Source organism: Grampus griseus (genome assembly GCF_964374135.1).
Source record: "Grampus griseus genome assembly, chromosome: 2".
NCBI classification, from domain to species: domain Eukaryota; kingdom Metazoa; phylum Chordata; class Mammalia; order Artiodactyla; family Delphinidae; genus Grampus; species Grampus griseus.
The window spans coordinates 18361959-18383773 of NC_139018.1; positions in this window are offsets into that span (position 1 = coordinate 18361959).

The window sequence follows — 21815 nt, forward strand, 5'->3', positions numbered from 1 at the left end:
CTCTCTCTCTCTCTCTCTCTCTCTCTCTCTCATCTCTGCTCTGAATAGAAGACTAATGTGAAATTCTTCTGAAAGAAAATAATCTCATGTTATTTAAAAAATTATGGTGCAGTCATTTTTTTTTTTTGCCTAGTAATTGAGGCAAAAGATACTGATTTGTCTTCTGTCAGTGCATTATGGTGATAGTAAAAAGAATTTTTAAAGTATTTTTAATGAACTACTACAGGCATACGTCTACATAACTGAAAGTTCTAAGTAGAAATAATGGTCTCAAGATTTCTTGTTTCCAGCAGAAGGGTTTAGATTCAATAAATTGTCCATTACACTGAGAGCTTAGTGAACAGATACACAGTGTTCCCTCAGTAACTTCTCTCGAGATTACGTAATAAATCACAGGTTCATGTATAAAGATTACTATTAAAGTCCATAGTACCATGAATTTTATATTATGTTACATTTCTGCTTCTCTCTCTCTCTCTTTCCTTTTCCTCTGAACCTGGAAAATCATCCCTCCTTTTTAAAGCCTATCAAAGTCAAATCAAAGGAAACATTCAGGAAAACTCACACCTGTTAAAATACTGAATATCATTTACCAAAGAATATCTTTCTTCCCCTGATGCTCCTTTCATCAGATGATTGCTTGGTTATAATAATATAGGAATTCATTATATTATATCCATTCTTCCCTCAATTAATTTACCAACTTGAATTTCCATTATTTTCAGGTTGAAAGATTTATTTTAATTTTCAGCAGATTCTAAATTCTCTCATCACTTGTACATCAAACAGAATTTATTTTTGAATGCAGCATAAGCTGCTTAGAGGAAATTTCTGAAAGATTTTATATACCAATGTTCTGAAATAAAGGATGCACAAATTTCTTGTCTAGCAAATGAGCACTTAATAGACCTGAAAAGAATAGCCTGATAGACTGGGTACTTTTGGATAATGACTTTGTGATGCCAAAAATTAAACCTATGGCATGCGCCATGATTGAAATACATGGGCTACATTCAACATTATTCTAGTTATATCAGAGACCTGAGAGTAACAATAACAATAAAAGCTATCACTTATTGAGGATCTGCTATTTCTGAGTCATCTTTTACTATCTCTAAGTACTATCTCTTTCCACAAGGCGTGTACTATAGTTCCTGATTTATCTGATTTATAGATGAAGCTATGGGAGAACAAGTAACTTCTTCAAGGTCATAGAGACAGTAAATTTTTAGGCCAGTATTCAAAATCAATTTCTGGTCTTTTTCCCATCATACCCTGGAGAATATCTGACAAAATCATGCAATGATAAAATGGCCAAAGTGCTTAGTTGAAGCAGTGCTGATGTTTATTTGACTGTACATAGTCTTCTTTCATAGAACCATGTGCAAAGTATATTTTTCTTTTAAAAAGCTTCAATTACCATATATTATGGGTTTAAGTCAAACTGACATATAAGGTGACCTGCATTTTTCTGTGTAAACATTTAGGCTTGGATTTCATGTATAGGTTTACTCATCCAGCTGCTCCTCTAAGCATTTGCAGCCCTGGGGCTGAGATCATTAGACCACCAGCTCTCTCCCAGTGAGTTACTTCTTAGAGACTAACGGAAGCCCAGGAGGTGGGTAGAGGTCTAGGTTAAAGCCTTAACCAGTTTTAAGTTGGTTTCTAACTACCACAGAATGTTAGACTTGGAAAGACGTTGACGATCACTTTACTGAGTTCCCTTATTCTGGAGAAAACATTCAGAACTAAAAGGTAACGTGCTCTGTTCGAGACCGCATCATAAGTTAGTAGCAAAGTTTGGGTCATTCGACTCCTAGTGAAATGCTTTTTCCATTCTCCATTAAGATATGTGCTATCTGGATACTGAGAAAAAGGCCTATTATTTTTATGTAAATTGCTTCATTTTCCACATGAGCCAGAAAAGACAGATACTGCAACTACGTGTATGATAAAAAGTTTGATCTGAGTATGTGTGTTTTATTTATTGTTTTTATCATAATTCTTGGTATTTTTAAAATAAATGAATCATGAATGTCTTTGCTGATGGTATTTTAATGGCCAATTCTTGGGAAATTTTAAGATAGCTTCACTCAGAAACTTATGCAAGAGTTGGATTCTTATAGGATGTTCCACTTTGTGATGTGGCAGTGATGTAGGTGACTTTAATGCAGGGACTGGCAGATTGAACCCTGGGAATGTTAGTATAAACCTTTAGTAACACTGCATTCTGTGAGGTCTGAATGAGCTCAATTTGCTGAACTGATAAAATGAACCAAAACCTTAACTCCATATTGTTTGTTTTTTCCAGATAATTAGAATTATGTTAACATTAATATATTGCTTTTTTTCTTATTTTTTCCCAAAGACACACACACACACATGCACACACACACATTCACATGTAGCTTATAAGGCTTGGTTACAAATATGTCAGGTCAAGCAATTGCAAAGATATTCTCTGGAGTGATGAAATATATCTTCCATATTATGTTCTGTGCTTTTCTCCACATTCAAATCCCTCCTCTGTCAAATCTCATATTCCTAAAAAGGAAGAAAGCTTATTTCATCTTTACCTTCTATCCATTAGTAAAACAACTATCATGATGATATTTTTTTTTACACCACTATAAAGTAACATAAAACCTAAAAATCTCACAGAAAGGAAAGAGAAAGGGAGAAGTTGATGCCATATTTTAAATAGACTTCGGTAGAATTCCCTGACATTGCTGATCATTTTTCTCTTCTTGTGAGAGGCAAAGGGGGAACTATTGAACGGTCGCACTGCAGCCAGCAACGGCCTCTCACAAAACTGTTAGTCAGTGTCAGCAAATAAAACTGACAAAAGCATCTGGATGAAAGATTGAGTAATTATTTTTCCGTGTTAATGGCCCTTCATTTGTGGTTTTTATGCCTATGTTTGTTAACAGTAATTGCCTCTCCTCTACTGTTTATTTTTAATGAGTCCCTTAAAAATGGAGCACTAACTACTGTAGGATTTATTCTCACTTTGTTTACTGTAGAAAGAACAGTGGACCAAACAGGACTCCATTTCCTTCAAGGGATAGCTAGCTAACACTGTGCATCAGGTAATGTAAGAAAATGAAAAAAAAAACCTTCGGAAGTATGTGCATGGAATTTTGAAAATGAAAAAGCAGTCAACACACTGCACTATTTGTGAGTTGAATCCGCACTAATCCATGGAGATTCAGTCTAATATAATTATTTTTCCACTGTGTCATAATTATAATCTTGGTTTTAGAGTGTCCATCGAAGAATATAAAATAGATTGTTTACAATACAAAAAAACAGATCACACTTCTCGATACAGTGCCACATTCAGTATCTTCCTCCCTTCACTACATTATATTAAACTCGGCATCTCAGTTATCTTTGAATCATCAGTACTTAGTACATACTTTGTAGGTAATACTCTACTTTGAATAAATAACTGTAGCTACAATTAGCTTCTAGACTGAGCAAGTAAAATGATTGCAGTTCCCAAATCAGGAAAGCATATTTGAGAGAACATGTTTGAAATATAAGCCATTAAATTTATACTGGATATTTTTTAAAATTTTGAAAATGTTTATTTGTTTATTCGCGCATTTGTGTATCAGTTTCCTAGGGCTGTCGTAACAAATTTCTACAAACCGGTTGGTTTAAAACAATAACAATTTATTCTCTCAAAGTTCTGGAGGCCAGAAATCTGAAGGCAAAGCGTTATCAGGGTCATGTTTGCTCTGAAGTCCCCAGGGGAGAATCCCTCTTGCCTCTTCCTCGTTTCCGGTGGTTGCCAGCCATCCTTGGCATTGCTGGACTTGAAGCTACAATTTCTGCCTCTGTGTTTACATGACCACCTTTCTTCTGTATGTGTCTTGTTTTTTTTATTTTTAAGGACACCTGTCTTTAGATTAGGACCCACCTTAATCCTGTATGACATCATCTTATCTATATCTGCAAAGACCCTATTTCCAAATAAGGGCACATTTTCCTACCTTTATTGAGGTACATTTGACAAATGAAATTTTAATATATTTAAAGTGTGAACATGATGATTTAATATATGTATACATTGTGAATGATTCTCTTAATTAAGTTTATTAACACATCCATCACCTCACATATTTACTATCACCTTATCTTTAATTTTTTTTCTCTTAGCAAATTTCAGTTATATGATACAGTGTTATCAACTACAGCCATCTTCTTATACATTTGATCCTCTGACCTTATTCATCTTTTAACTGAAAATCTGTACCCTTTTACCAAACTCTCCCACTTTTTCCCATCTTTCAGCCCCTGGCAACCACCATTCTACTCTGTTTCTATGAGATATATATATATATATATATATATGTTTTAGAGTTCACATATAAGTGATACTCTACAGTTTGTCTTTCTCTATCTTATTTCATTTAACATAATGCCCTCCAGTTTCATTTATGGTATTACAGATGGAAGGGTTTCCTTCTTTTTAAAGACTAAATAATATTCTGTTGTATGTATCAATATATACCACATCTTTATTCATTCATCCTTTGATAGATATTTTTTCATAACATGACTATTGTGAATAATGCTGCAGTGAACACGGGAATACAGATATCTCTTTGAGATAATGGTTTCATTTCCTTTGTATATATACCCAGAAGTGGGATTGCTAGATCATATGGAAGTTCTACTTTTAATTTCTCTAGAGGCCTCCATACTGTTTTCCACAGTGGCTGTATCAATTTACATTCACAACAATGTAAAAATATTCTCTTTTCTCCACAACCTCATCAGCATTTGTTTTCTTTTCAATAATGGGCATCCTAACAAGTAAGAGGTGATGTCTCACTGTGGCTTTGATTTGCATTTTCCTGATAATTAGTGATGTTGAGCATCTTTTCGTGTACCTGTATCTTTCTTGAATGTGTCTATTGAGGTCCTTTGCCCATTTTGAACTGGGTTATTTGGTTTTTTCTTGCTATTGAGTTGTATGAGTTCTTTTTATATTTTGGATATTAACCCCTTATCAGATATGCAGTTTGCAAATATTTTCTCCCAGTCCACAGGTTGGTTGCTTTTCCATTTTATTGATGGTTTCCTTTTCTGTGCAGAAGCTTTTTAGTCTGATGTAGTCCAATTTGATTATTTTTGCTTTTGTTGCCTTTTGCTTTTGGTATCAAATCCAAAAAACTTTCTGAAGACCAACGTCAAGGAGCTATGTTTTCTTCTAGGAGTTTTATAATTTTAGGTCATATGTTCAAGCCTTTAATCCACTTTGAGTTGAGTTTTATGTATGGTATAAGATCGTCCAGTCTATTTACAATAGCATCAAAAAGAATAATAGACTTAGAAAAAAATTTAACCAAGAAGTTTAAAGATCTGTACACTGAAAAGTATAAAACATTGATGAAAGAAATTGATAAAGGCACAAATAAGACCACATTCTTTGGTTCCCAGAAAACATGAATTTTTGAGGTACACTATTACACTCAGTACACCCTGGTTGAATTTGCATCCTGGCCACATCAATTACCAGTTGTGAGACCCTGGGCAAGATACTTTATAAATCTCCATTGCGTTGTATATAAAACGATGACTATGATATTACTACCTACCTCATGGAGCTGTAGTGAGGACTATCTGAGCTTATTTATGTAAAACCTTCAGCACAACATCTGAAATATTGGATGAGCTCTAATAAACAGCATCTCTGAAAAGAATATAGTAGACAGTGTAATAGGATTTTTATGATAATGTCCTTCAGTGTAAAACACTGACAAAATGCTAAAGCAAAATTCCTACACATGGTTTTATGAAACACCAAGAAATGCAGTTATGCAAATCTCTAGAAAGATCTAAGGGTACAATGGATTATGTTGAGTAGTTGTTCATATACTTACCCTTTGGCTAACACAGTGTTCTAATAGAAACATCCCCAAAGCCTTGTTATATAAATTGTAGAAAATAACCACAACAACTAAAAAAGAGAGAGTAATTGATACGGTGTTTAGGGTGGGGAGGCAATGCAGTGAGTGCTGACTCGCGCTATTCTAAAGGGCACAGTTTGAACAGAATGAAGTCAAGAGGACGGACATCTCCATTGAGAAGTGTTTTATGGATACTGTTTCTTGCAATCAGATTGGTGATAAGAATTGAGAAGTAGAGAATTGAAGGCTAAGAGCAGGTACATTTACCTAATGGACATGACAGCAAGGAATGACTTTAAGTTCCTTAAAAACAAAGCAACAGCAATAACAGCAGCAGTGATAATACCAATCGTGTGAGGGATCTCTCTGTACAATGTCGTAAACATTGCATGCATGTTCCATGCATCATTTCACTTAATCCTCACAACTCTCTGAAGGACATACTATGAATTTTCCCATTTTTCCTGAAGATAAAAGTGAAGCACAGAGAAATGAAATTAATGGATGGAGTGCTACTTAGTGAACGGTAGAAAAACACATTGAAATTAAGCATTCTGACACTATTGCCCACAATTTGTAACCTATGTGATTCTTAATTACATTAGCAACATAGCAATATTTTTGTACTTTCTGGATTGTAGGGACACCAAGTCATTCCCTCTATTAGTGAGTGGCATAACTTTAAGGATGAGGTTGCCCAGCCAGAAAAGAGTACGAGGGCCCTAGATAACTAGATAAGCTTAAATTTATTTTGTCAACATCATTTATCAAATATTTATTTTTGTGCCTTATTTGGAAATAAGGATTTTGCAGATATAGTTATGATGATGTTATACTGGGTTAAGGTGGGTCATAATACAATGACCAGTGGTCCTTACAAAAAGAAAACAGAGACATGGACATATACAGAGGGAAGATAGCCATGTGGAAACAGAGGCAAAAATTTGTGTGATAGAGCTTCAAGCCTAGGAATGCCAAGGGTGGCCACCAGAAGCTAGGAAGAAGCAAAACCAAGACATGCTGCTAATTTTGGAAGTAGGGAGTCAGAAAGCAGGGCTTTTCTGAGCCTTGTCTTTCAAAGTGGTTACATGGTTTAGGAGACCACCATGCCTCCTAGCCCCACCCATGACTGAAAACAAATAGACACCCTTCATTTAGAGGCTCTCTAAATCATTATGCAAATAGCATAAATTCATTAAAATTAAAATTTTATATATAAATTAGAATGTGAGCTGGTTATCACATTTGTTTTTTTGAATATGTGAATTAAAGATTTGATTGAATATTCTACTCTTACAGGCTGGGTTCAAAATCAAAAAATGACTTTTTTTTCTGTAGAAATTATGTTCCTTTCTCACCTCACTTCCTTTCATAAAATAGTGATTAGAAAAATCCAAGATCAAATTAAAGGTCAGTGTTCAAAGAGTTAATAGGTTTAACTCAGAATATATGGTGAATCAAAAATAATCTTTTAACTGGTGCAAATGACTCATCAAGAAGAAAAATGTAGTTTAATAAATGTGTCTCCCTATTTAAGTTAAAATATTTGAGGCAAAATTAGCAGCACTTCTTGTTCTTTTTCTACATCTTAGCATGGAATAAACCACAGGTGAGATAAGTTTCCTTTGTCTGATTTAATTGCTTTTGGGGAGATAGACCAGAGTAAAGCTACCCAACTCTAACGGGCAAGAGTGTAGAGATAGGAGTGAAAGAACCATAAAAGCTGGGAATTAACATTGATTCAGTAAACCACTTGCAGTCTCAAGGATACTTTGAGATATTTTTACCCTTGCAACTTCCCTTTAGGAATAAACTAAGCAACTAAAAATGGATACCGACCCATCATACCCTCAGTACAAATAAGTTCATTAACATCATCTTTGTTGCCAGCAACCTTTTCTTAGAAAACTATTCACAGATTATGAGGATATTATTCTCTGAAACCAAGGGAGGGAAGGGAAATTTGTGCTATTTTAGTTTGTTTTGCTTTCTTCGCATCTAATAAATGGGGTTATATGTGTGTGCATGTGTGTGACTGTGTGTGTATGCACACTTAATTGCTTTAATGATTTGAAAGGAAAAGGAGTATTAGAAAAAGTTATCTGAAAATTCAGTTAGCCCAGAAAAAAATTGTCTAACCACTTGAATAGGAAAAGAAAATGAGGAAAACCTTCAACTAGAAAATATTCACTGAGTGCTTTCCAAGGGCCAGACCCTATATAATTATCTAGATACACAAGGCTGAAGAAGACATAGTTCCTATCTTCAAGGAACTCAGGACAAGGAAATGTAGGCAGAAGCAAAACATTTAAGATTAGTATGCATGATCTTAAGTAGTCAGGGTAAGAAGTAACATGGATCCAGGAAGATGAGATGTGGGAAAAATAGATTGGAGACAATTTGTAGAGTGACTTGACTGTGAGACCTAGAAGTTAATGTGTTTTCTCTCTCTCTCTCTCTCTCTCTCTCTCTCTCTCTCTCTCTCTCTATCCCTCTTTTGTCTATAGTCAAAGAAGAAACAAGTTAAAAAAGCTATATTACAAGATTTTTTTTTTTTTTTTTTTACTTTTCATCTGTGTCCATGTTTCCCAAAATTCGTATGTTGAAGACCTAACCCTTATTATGATGGTACTTTGAGGTGGAGCCTCTAGGAAGTGATTAGGTCATGAGGGTGGAGGCTTTAGGAATGAGGTTAATGTCCTTATAAAAGAGGATCACGAGAGCTTTCTTGGCCCTTCTGCCATGTCAGGTTACAAGGAAAATACGACCTTTAGGAAGTGCGTTCTCACATGACACCAAATCTGCCAGCACCACAATCTTGACTTCCCAGCCTCCATCACTATGAGAAATAAACATTTGTTGCTTATTAGCCACACAGCTGACAATATTCTTGTTACAGAAGCCCGAAGGGACAAAGACAATCTGAAAAATTTCATAGAGGAAAGGAACTTTATAAATATTCTGAAACAGATAATTTCATTACACTTACACATTGATACAGACTTTTATTAATAGAAAGGGTACATCTTCAATTGTGGTTTTTGTTTTCTGATCTTTAGAAGTGCTTCAAGGCTAGCTGTCTTCCACTCTTTTTAACTTTATTTTAGGGTTTGAGTGAGAAAATTCTGAACTGTGAGTGATAATGAGGAATTTGGCCTATGCAGACACGCTCTGTGAGGGTGCTGGGTCTCTGTGGCTTGCATATGTTTCACTGGTGGTGGGTGAGTCAACAGAGTGGGACTGAAGGCTGTGATGTGGTCCCAAAACTAGGGTATACATGGGCAGTGGCTCTTTCCTTAGCAACCAGCCAGCTCCAGGAGTTTTCTTTCCGCAGGGCTATTTCAATGTGTAAAAACACCACACAAAGCCTATGCAACAGTCACAGCCTGCAAATCTAGATTTTTCCCATACCTCTTGTAATTTTCAGATTAAGTCCCACGTTGACCTACACTGACCAGCAGGGGACACACTCCTTGGAGAGAGAGTCTGGGCATGGGTACCAGGCAAAATAGGAGGGTTTGTGTTTGGATATTTGGTTATTTGTGTCATTTTCCTTCTATTTCTTAACATTGTAAAATAACAATACCTACTACATTTTTACTGTGGCTGTGGTCATAAATGAAGATTTGCTGGGAATTTTTATTCCTAAGCAAAAAGGCAAGGTAGGTAGGGCAGCTTGGATCAGTGTTTCTCCAAGTACTCAAGGAGAATAAGTGAGTTTTTTTTTGTTTTATTGTACTTTTTTTTTCCTTTTTAAATTTCTAACACATCAAAGACCATAAATTTGTAAAATCCAATAAATTTACTAGAAAATGAAATAAAAGACATGCAAAATATAAGCCTCCAATTTTTATTATTAGATTTAGCAGACGTATTTTTGTTCTGTCAAGCTGCTACAACAGGTTTCTAAATGTTTACAATTTCTGTGCTCTTCACATTTTGTAGAAAGGTTCTGGTCAGCAGACCACATTGGAGTAGCACGGGCTTAGAGGATTCTGAAAGCAATCAGAAAATCTCACAGCAAATGATACAGTTAAAAACAAAAAATCTATCTATAACACTTTGCTTAGGACTGCCATTGTTTCTCTGCATTAATCCCAGTTGCTTTCTGATTTATCTCAAAGTAGAGAAATAGTCCTTTAAGCACTAAAGCGGTAGCTGTTGGTGGAATTCAGAACTGAAAAGCTATTTGTACTTTGTGTGTGTGTGTGTGTGTGTGTGTGTGTGTGTGTGTGTGTGTGTGTGTGTGTGTGTGTATGAGCACTCAGGAGTGTACTGAACATATCCCATAATCTGCAGGAAATTGAGATCTTCAAGAAATTTTTAAAAGTAGCATCAAAAGGAAATATATACTCTGAAATGTTGGCAATTACATCTAGTTGTTTTCAAATTCGTCTCTGTAAAATGTACAAATATAAAATGGAAGTCATCTTGGGGAGTTTTACTGAATGATATTACTTCATCTTCAGAGTTCTTTATTTTCTCTTCTGCCTTTTTCAGCAGCCAGCCTTTCCCTCCATAAATCCTTTCCTCTGTCTCTTTCAAGTTCATATTTCTTCTTATTGAATGATGACGAAGAGATTAATCGTCATTTCAATCTCCATTTTCCCCTCCTTTCAAAACAATAAACTCTTGTTGTTGTTTTCTGAACAAATGACTACCCAGAATAACAACTCTACTCCCAATTGTCAGTTGCAGTCAAGTGCAATCTTGAGACTAACTGTACACAGTGGCATGTGAGCAGAAGGGTTGCAGCCAGGTTCTGGGAAGCATACTTAAAAGACCACTGGCAATCACACTTTGCTTTACTTTCTTCATTGTCTCTACCTGATTTCTGGTGGGAATGAGGAGCTCCATCCATCTTGGGTTATCCTATAGTTCTGGAGGTAGGAATTACACTTGGTAGAGTTAGATAACACAAAGGTCTCTAACATCCCGAAATACCATCCCATCTCCATACCATTTCTGACACATTTTCCCTGAAATTTTTGACCTTGGAAGAAAGCCAACTCCTGCCTTGTTTAATCAGCTATTACTTAGAATCAAGCCTTATCCTTACTGATAGGAGTGCTAAACATGGAAACATATTACATTTCCCTGCATTCCACTACGGTAGCCATTCATGTAGTTATTTAAATTTTAGTTAACTTAAATGAATAAAATTTAAATATAGTTCCTATATTTAATATAGGAACTATATTAATAATATAGTTCCTATATTTAAATATAGTTAAATCACCGTAACTACATTTTATGAGCTCAGTAGCCACACGTAGCTAGCGGCTATTCTATTGGACAGTGCAGAAATTGTGGAAATTTCCCTCTTCACAGAAATTTCTTTTGGACAGTGCAGATTTAGAAGTCAAGACCTAACTTAATCTTCTTTGTAACCAGATAGATATTTAATAAAAGTTTTTTTTATTTTTATATCTTTAAAATTACCTATATATTGAGTCACTGAGATAAATCAAATAAATATATGAGAATAATAAAAAAAATATGTAGTAAATTTGGAGATAATTATTTGAAAACAATCACAAGAAACACAAGACTGTTCTGGGGAGAGATGGGGGTAAATTTCAGGGGTTCTTCCAGGGTCTGGAATAAATCATTCTGAGCTCTTCCACTCCACCCTACCACCCCACAATTTTCACCCTGAGAATTTCAGATGAAAGTGGACATCAAATGTGCCCAAAGTGAAAAGAAGGAAGGGAAGTGGAGTTGAGACACAGAAGTTAAACTATATCTTGGTCAGCTTTTGGTTAGTAAAATAAGGTTGCAAACTGCATTTCAGCTGTCTTTGGGATAGTGGGAGACATAAGGACCAATTTTATTTATAGTATTCTCATTTCCTTTCTCTTTTATTTTTATCTTTTTGTTTTATTTGAAGTCACGTGCCTTATTTTCTACATAGTGCTTGGAGCACCTGGGTATTACAGCATGCTAAGACCTCCAAAAGTTTGACTATGATGAATTTTCCCTATGCAAAAGTGTGAGAAAGACATTTTCACAAAGAGGAAATGTAGTATAATAATAGAAAGGTTAGAAACTCTTTGTTAAAAGTCATCCGCTTGCAACATTTTGTTTTTGGTTTCCCCCCATAAAAAATGTCCAGGTTACTGCTCCTTTATTCATATTGAATAGACTTTCTGTTTTTTAATTTGCAAGTATATTCCTTCCCATAAGGTCTGAGTTGAAAAAAAATATTTTCAAAACCATTATGGTACATTTTATTATATAATGTGATTATGAAAATTGAAGACTTGTTTTTGCAGTGAACTAAAATATTTCCTACTCTTTTCTCCTAATTGCAAGGGTAATTACACAAACTTCATTCATATGGAAATGTATTGGAAACTCATTAAAGTGTTATTGGACATATAGTGGAATTCAATATAAAAATTTCTTATCAAGGCATGTATTTGTGATTTAAGAGTTCAAAATATTTATTTTGCTTCAAGTCCTTTTTCTAAGCAAGGAATAATGCTTTAAATTAGTGTCCATGCTATTTACTGCTATATCTCAACACTAGGTCACAATTAACCATGGTTCTCAGCCTAGAAAGGCATTAATGATGTGATGTGATGAAAAGTACACAGGATTAGACAGACTTGAGTGTAACTCCTGGCTCCTTTTAGTTGTGGAACATGGTTAAGTTTATTAACGTTCCTTTGCCTCCATAAAATGAAGACTGGATTATTTATCTCCTAGTGGTATTGTAAACATGAAATGAGGAAACTTATGGACTATATTTGTCCATAAGTGTGCCTGGACTGCCATAACAAAATGCCATAGACTGGTGGCTTAAACAACAGAAATTTGTTTTTTCACAATTCTGGGGGCTGGAAGTCTGAGTTCAGAGTGCCAGCAGAGTCAGATTCTAGCGAGAGCTTTCTTCCTGGCTTTCAGACAACTGTTTCACACCATGTGTTCACATGGACTTTCCTTGAGCTGTGTGTGTGCAAAGAAAGAGTGAACGGGCTCTCTGGTATCTCTCCTTATTAGGGCGCTAATCCCATTGGACAAAGCCCCACCTTCACAACCTCATCTAATCCTTATCATCTCCCAAAACCTTATCTCCAAATACCATCACATTGGGGTATTGGGGTGTTAGAGCTTGAACATAAGAAATTGGGAGAAATATAAATCTTCAGTTTATGATAACCTGGCATACAGAAGTCAACTGGTAAGTGCTCAAACACTAGGAGAAAAGTGAATCATCCTGCAGGGATGGGTAAGACCTAAAAAGGGAAAACAGTCATGATTGCAGACATGTGATTGAGGATTTCCCTTTTGGTGTGAACTAGCCCATGTAGCCCAGAATTTCCTGGAAGGCCTTTTCAGGAATAGGAGCCTCAGAAGGTGCTTGGAAAGGAAAAAAGGGTGTTCCATGCTCAACGACACTCCAGAAATTTTGTCTGAAGTAAGAAAACCTTAAAATACTATTTAAACCCAAATATCCTGAATTCATTTGTCTGCATGATGCTTTCACAACCTAGTCTATCTAATAAAATAAAAGTTTTATGAAACACAATTTGGGAAACACTTCTATTTACCAGAATCTTATAAATGAGGTTTTTATTTATTCAACAGATTTTGCACTTAGAAGTTAAAGAGGAGGTAATTTGCTAATTCAATATATACTTCTACCCATAATTGACCCTAAGGCAGGACTTGGTGAGACTAAAGAACAAAAGTTTGGCAAGACTCCCTCATGTATATGTATGAATATGTATTTATACATATGCACATGTACATATCTTAAAATAAGTATATATATAAACACATATGTATACACACATATTTATGTACTCTATTAATTTATTACACTAGCCTGCTTATTCAAAAATAATTCAAGTCAACTCAAAGTTTGTTTAAAATGATTTATCTTCTGTACAATATACCTATTGCAAACAATAGTTAACACATTCTAAGAACTTGCTAAGTGTTCTACATATAGGCTTTAATGTAATCCTCAAAGCAATCATAGGAGGAAGGCTCATCTGTTAGTTGCCTTTAACAGATTTGGAAATGGTGAATTCAGAGATGGTGAATAGCTTGCCCAAGGTTGAGTACCTTGGAACTGATGGGTGCAGACACTCCCTAAGGTGAGTCTTGCCTTTGTACCATCCTTGAGTGTGAGCAAGACCCATGACTTACTTCTTACCAACAGAATCACATAATGTGGCAATGACGAAGGGTGTTTGCTGATTTAATTCAGGTCTTTAATAAATTAAATTTTTAAGTTAATTCAAAAGGGAGATTACCTTGAGTGAGCCCAGCCTAACTAAGTGAAAGCCCTTAAAAAAAGAACCTCCCTACAGCAAGTGGTTTGCTTGCTGACCTTGAAGGAGCAAGTCGCCATGAATTCCAAAGTCACAAAGAATTGAATTCAGCCAACAACCTGAAGAAGCTTGGAGGAGGACCCTGAGCTTCAGGTGACAACACAACCCAGTCAAACCCTTGATGGCAGCCTCGTGAGACTGTGAGCAAAGGACCCAGCCCTGCAGAGCCTGGTCTCCTAGCAGAAGGAGTAAGACAATAAATGTGTGGTGTTTTCCATCACAAAGTTTGTGGTAAGTGATTGCATAGCCACAGATTCTAATACAGTGATAAACATGGGTTTTGAACCCAGGCAATCTCACTTCTGAGCTTGCAATTCTTCTCCTATGATATTCAGCCTCTTATAGGATGAAGTTTGGTGTCACATACTATAGATATGCAGCTATTTACTTTGTGGGCTAGATGTTTATGGGGTCAAGGATGACAATAAGGTGAATTACAAACATAATATCTTATGTGGGTGTTTTTTGGTTTTATTTTGTTTTTTGTTTTTCCCTATTTAGTGGTTAGTGATACCTAGGGAAACTGATGTATAAGACCAGATATAGCTTGGAAGTAACAACATTAATTTTTTAGTACCAGTTCTGTTCTTACTTGTATGACCTAGGGAGATTTCCATGTTGCCCTCTGCCTCAGTTTTCTTTGTGACATTGAGTTATTTTATTCAGTTTCCAACTTGAAGCTAAACCCATTGATTGTACCACACAATGATGACTACAAAAAAGACTTCTCTCAAATGACATTTACAAAATATTAGCTTACATGTCTAAAACCCATTTCAAAACTCATTTAATGAGTGTCTACTCAGTGCCAGGTGCTATTTATCTTCACAAACTCCTTAAGTATTGATTCCTCTTCTCTCTTTTAACGAGCTGGAACTAAAGCTAGGGAGCTGCATAACTTGCCTCTGTGACCATAAGACGAAAGTCCTGATTTATTGGGCTGTTAGATAAAATCTGGCTTCTTCTAGATTTTTGAATCCATATTCATGGGCTGCACATCTTCAATATGTTAAGGAACAAAGAAAAATGTCAGATGATTTCAATCACACGTTTTTGTATTCTACCAGATGATGCAATGTCTAACCCAATTATCAGAAAAATATGGCAGTGGGTCTTTGTGTTTATTCTTGACTCTCATTTAAGGAGCTGTGTTTTTGAAAGTAACATAGTTTTAAATTTATCTCTTCAACCCCACCCCTTATAAATGTACCACAGCATCTACCAAGAATTTAGGAACATTAATTCTCTCTTGTCAAACTTTCTCTCTAAACACACATTGCAAAGAACTGTTAATTTCATTTTCTTTCTGTTTAGTTTCATTTCTTCCTTTTTGGGATTTCTGTTTAAAAGCGCTTTTAGCAGTCTTCAGTCGCATATGGTGCATATTCTTATGGAATAGGCAAACCAGCTTGAGTAAAACAAGAATAAAAATAAACCACACAGAACTAAACTCCAAACTTTTTGGGAGGTCCTCAATGGTGCTGCTTTTTTTGTGCATGTCAATTATTCCTGTTTGGAACAAGGAATGGACTCCTTTCAAACACCCAAATATGGTAAGAAAGACAACATTGTTCTCCAGATCAAAGAGTCAAACTAGACCTATGAGTTCTGAAAGGTTCTTCATCTTATGAGATTTTCTATGTCTTAACAAAGATCTTCAGAGAAACATGAGAATTACCGGATGTGTTTTGCTCAAGGGTCAACCTGACAATTTCTTTTTGACATTATATTATAAAAAGACAGACACTAAACATAACAGGCCACAGAGAAAAGAGTAAAGCTCCCAAACCCAAATATTTAAATGTTAGCTACTTAAGAAGCTATGGAAATAAAATGGAATTTTCTGGTGAAATCCCTGTGGCATTGTCTTCCTGCTGAATGTTTTCAAAACACACTGAGCCATCTTTATCCTTGGGGATCACTTTTCTTTAGTTGCTTTATATGTTTACACTTGTTCAACTACTCATTGTATTGTCTATTGTAAGAGAAAATTCATATCATGCCTATGGGTTTGGATCCAGGAGATTTACCAGACTGGTCCAAGATGTGGGTGCAAGATGTGTGAGTGTCTGGATGATATTTCAGGCTGTGTAGGGAGAAGAGAGAAAAAGCATGAAAGAAAAGGGGAGATAATTTGTGCTCCACTGTTCTAAACTTGCCAACACAGCTTTTGAAATATGACATCTCTGCCCTTTTCTGCTTCAGTAAGAATCAATCAGAAAATCAGTCAAAGAATATTGGGTATGCACAGCTGGGAGGAAACACACAGTGACTGGAGCTGGTTGTCTGGAGTTTGTAATCATAATTGTGTGATAAGACAAGAATTTACATAAGTCATAAGTCACCTATATGAGAGAAGTCACTGTGTTTACCATTACTTTCCAATTAATTGTGGATATGATGGAGGCTTCACAGAGGAGATGGGACATCACCTGTCAGTGAAGGGATTTGTGATTTTAAGAGTGAGAGAGTGGGAAGGCCATGTGGGAACTGAGAACTGTGTAAATAAAAGGGGAAAATACACATATGTAGGATATGGCAGGAAGACAACTTTCAATTGAATTCTGGTTTAACTAGGACAGGGTTAGCAGGATACCTTATGGATCAAAAGTGGTAAAGTAAATGAGAGAAGCAAGCTGGGAGAATACTTTCCTAAACAGGCATTCACTTCTTAAAAAAATTTTGCTGGGCTTCCCTGGTGGCTCAGTGGTTAAGAATCCGCCTGCCAATGCAGGGGACACGGGTTGAAGCCCTGGTCTGGGAAGATCCCACATGCTGTAGAGCAAGTAAGTCTGTGCTCCACAACTACTGAGCCTGTGCTCTAGAGCTTGTGAGCCACAATTACTGAGCCCGCGTGCCACAATTACTGAAGCCCACATGCATAGAGCCTGTGCTCTGCAACAAGAGAAGGCATTGCAATGAGAAGCCCGCGCACCACAACTTAGAGTAGCCCCCGCTCGCTGCAACTAGAGAAAGCCCACACACAGCAACGAAGATCCAACGCAACCAAGAAAATAAATAAAATAAATATTAAAAAATATTTGCTTATCAAACAACACAAAAATTACAATCCCTTCCATTTTGTATTTTCTCTCCTCCCTTTCCTGTATGTAATACAGGCACAGAATAAGAATATTTCTCCTGTAAGAAGAGCAACAGGGTAAGCATGTGAACAAACCTCCATTGGTGCTCGACCTCCCATCAAGCGGCATGGGAAGCATAGAGAGAGAGACCTGCTTGGGTTCCTGCTCTGTCTGTGAGGGGCAGATGCTACTCAGCTCTGGCACCTGTGCCCTGTGATGTAAAGAAGCCATAAGGGCCAGAGCTTGGTGTTTTCCAGAGGGGCTCATATCTGAGTTTTATTGTAAAAGCTTTCAATATCCTTACTGTTTGCTCAATCCTTTTTTTAGACACTGGGCAAGCCAAGCAATGCATATCTCTAAGCGAGAATGCCCTGGTCAACAACCAGAATGTAATTTGTAACACTGGAGAAAAGGGTGCCATAGGACTGTGAAGATAAGAACTTATAGGAAATTAATGAAATTAACCTTCAGGTTTCTGTGTGTGGTTCCAGGTCCAGGCTCTTACACAGAGCCTGGATTTGATTCATTCAGTAAATGCTAAATCCATTCTATTTGCATAGCATGTTCTCCGAAGCATTTTCAATTAGAACTGATTTTGTATTTGAATGAAAGAAGAATGTATTCCGGCAAGCTGACGTTTCCTTCTGTGAAGAGCTGCCTTTCCAAGGGGTTGACAAACACCCGTCTTGGCCCTTCAGCGTTTTTCTATGTGCTGAATAGGTTCCAGGAGCATATATTACTTTTATTGCAGTGTGCAATATGTTTGATAATAAACTTTTAAGCTCTATTTATTGGACTACACATACAAAACCATTACTTTCTTGGCTAACTCCAATACCTTATCTAATGGGAAAGATAAATGGTGGTTTCAGTAAGAAATTTTAAAGACATTTGATACTTGGAAGGAAAGTGTAATCGAATCACCTAGTATTTATTTTCTCCTGTATTCCTGGCATTATAATATTGATTGACACTGCCTTTTATCCATCTCATACATATGCATGTTGTCTCTTTGTGTGTGTGGTGAGCTCTAAATAATTGTTTCTTTAGCGTTAGAGAAACAGATTTTACTGCCTGAGCAGAAAATATCTGATAATTGCAGGAGATTTCAGAAGGACAGAAAGAGGAGAAAAAAAAAATTGATGCTGCAATATTTGAAGCTGACTGATGATTACTAGATAATTTATGAGCAGTTGGCCTCATTTAAATATAGAACTGACAAATGGGGAGTATATTTTAATGTCAAATGAGAGGTAAAATGTATATAATAATTATTTTCCTATATATATATATTTTTATACATCTTTATTGGAATATGATTGTTTTACAATATTGTGTTAGTTTCTGCTGTACAACAAAGTGAATCAGCTATATATATACATATGTCCCCATATTCCCTCCTTCTTGAGCCTCCCTCCCATCCTCCCTATCCCACCCCTCTACGTTGTCACGTAGTACTGAACTGATTCCCCTGTGCTTTGCAGCAGCTTCCCACTAGCTATCTATTTTACATCTGGTAGTGTATATATGTCAATGCTAGTCTCTCAGTACGTCCCAGTCTCCCCTTCCTCTCCTGTGTCCTCAAGTCTGTTCTCTATGTCTGCATATTTATTCCTGCCCTGCCAGTAGGTCCATCAGTACCATTTTTCTTGATTCCATATATATGTGTTAGCATACGGTATTTGTTTTTCTCTTTTTAACTTACTTCACTCTGTATGACAGACCTCACTACACCTCACTACAAATAACTCAATTTCATTCCTTTTTATGGCTAAGTAAATATATTATTTATATTTTTTACCTTCACTACATTATTTGAGATATAAAATAGCACTGTGAAATCTGGTAGGTAAGTGGTGCGTATATGTGGGTGGCTGTGGGTGTGTGTGTGTATAGAAAGAGAGGTTCAGGAATTATTACCTTTGTCTTGCAAATGTAATCATTAAGCTGAATTGGAGTGATGTACCCATAGTTTCATAACTAGTTGGTAGCAGAACAGATCCTCCTGGCTGCCTAGCCACAGTGATTTATATCACAGTAATAAATATATTGCCTCTCCAGTGTTCATTATATGTATCTCCCATTGTGTATTTGCCAGTGGTTTGAGTGGAATTATCCCGTTCTGTTGCTGATCTAAAATAATCTTTAGAAATAGATACCTGTGTCAAAGTGATTGGTTCAAGATGGACACAGAGAACTAAGTTAAGCCTACGGGTTTTGTTTTGAGATTGTGGGGAGAAACAAGTTCTCTTTCATTCACAAAATATAAATAAGAAAATGAGAGAGCATCTGGCCCTGGTAGCTGCTTGCAAACATCTTGAAGCCACACGTGTAGTTAGTCTTGAGAGGAAGCTGACCCCCTACAGGCTGAGAAGAGATTGACACTAAGAACAACAGGCTAAGTATATGTTCAAGCTACTGGATCTAGCCTTGAATGACTTTTTTTTTTTTTAATATACTCTATAGGTTAAAAAATTAAATTCCTTTTGTAACTTAAACCAATTTGATGGTGGTTTCTATTATTCATAATTGAAAGAACCCAAAATGATACACAAAACTGTGTCTACAGAAACCAAGTTACACACTCTTTGTCTAGAGAAAAGCTTTGGACTGAGTAAGGGTTATTTACGAGCATCTTGGGTAACATTTCGCAGGCTCTTCCCAAATATTTTCGAAACTTTGATGCAGAGATAAAAAGCATGTACGGGGCTTCCCTGGTGGCGCAGTGGTTGAGAGTCCACCTGCCAATGCAGGGGACACGGGTTCGTGCCCCGGTCCAGGAAGATCCCACATGCCTCGGAGTGGCTGGGCCCGTGAGCCATGGCCGCTGAGCCTGTGCGTCCGGAGCCTGTGCTCCGCAACGGGAGAGGCCACAACAGTGAGAGGCCCGCGTATAGCAAAAAAAAACAAAACCAAAAACAAACAAACAAACAAAAAGCATGTACGTATGGAACTTCTGGGGGACTCTAGGCTAAGGAAATGGGTTTGGGTCCCTGTAGCTGATTGTGTACTACGTGGAATTGAAGAGGAAGACATTTTCTTTGCTGTTTCTCGTAGCCCAGCACTGATCTAGCTCCAGGAAGCAGGAGCTTTGTGAGCAATGAGAGGCAACACCCTTGGGGCACAGACACTGGCTTGCTATGGGGGCACCATCCACCAGTAGAAAGTTGAGGCTCTTGCAAGTGACTCAGAAAGCATTGCCATCAGCCCAGGGACGTGGGGGGGGGGGGCTGGCAGCTGAACAGAAAGTATGTTAAAGCTATGGCATGACCTAATATGCATAGCAGACATACTGGTTGGTAAACATTTTGTGTGTGTGTGTGAGTCCTTTGTTAGGGGTTGCCCAAAACTGTGAAGGACTGAGATTTTCCTTTACTTACAAGCTAACAAGTTAGTATGCTGCACTTTTACGAATTGTTGAAGAAGACAAGAGACTCCTGCCTCAAAGACAAAGAAATGTTATCACTTAGAGCACAACAATGAAAATGAGCAACAGATAACCTTGACTCCAAGTCCCATAGGGGTGATGCAGAGGGGCCCAAATGGATGCCACACACACAGTGGGTTTGCATCACACCTGAGAAATCCTGAGCTTAGGAAATTCAAATCATTTATATAGGGCAGTAAATAAATCTGCTCTCTTCTCTGGAGGGAGATACTATCTCTACCTTGTAAGGCTGTTCACTATCCAAACAACCTTGAACATGTAGTTCAAAGCAAAAAGGAAGTCAGCGTCTCTTCTCAAAATTTCAAGACACCCATGGAGCTTTGTCTCCCAACAGAATTTCACAGTATTGCCTGAGATTCTCATATCAAAAAATGAATATTGAACTATTAGAGTTTTCATATTAGAAAAACGAGTATGAACTCAAAGTATAAAATAAATATCCATGAGTGCATATGGATGTAAATAAATTATTGAATGAATTAGTGTGTATGGGAGAAGATGCTCTGCCCTCAATGAGGTGGAACATAACTCTGTATTCCTTAAGGGTGAAATGAGCACTAACTTTCTTCCAAAGTGTACCGTATGGAATGGGGGTGTAGAGGAACAAATTTACAGTGAAGAAATGTGATAAACACTACCTCAGCCAGGTGATAAAGGCCAACATCAACACTCATATCGTATTGATAGCAAGTACTCTTAAAATAGTATGATGAAAATGACACTCTACCTCCAAGGCCTTGCCCCCAGCATCTCATGACCCAACTCTTATCATGAGAAAAGCATCACAAAAATTCCAATAGAGGGGCATCCTACAAAGCATCTAGCCAGTACTCCTCAAAACTCTCAAAGTCATCAAAAACAAGGAAGGTCTAAAAAACTGCTCAAGCCAAGAGGAACATAAATAGACATGACAACTAAATGCAATGTGATATCCTGAATGGGATCTTGGAACAGGAAAAGAAAATTAAGTTAAAATTAAGGAAATCTAAATAAATTATGGACTTCAGTTGATAATAAT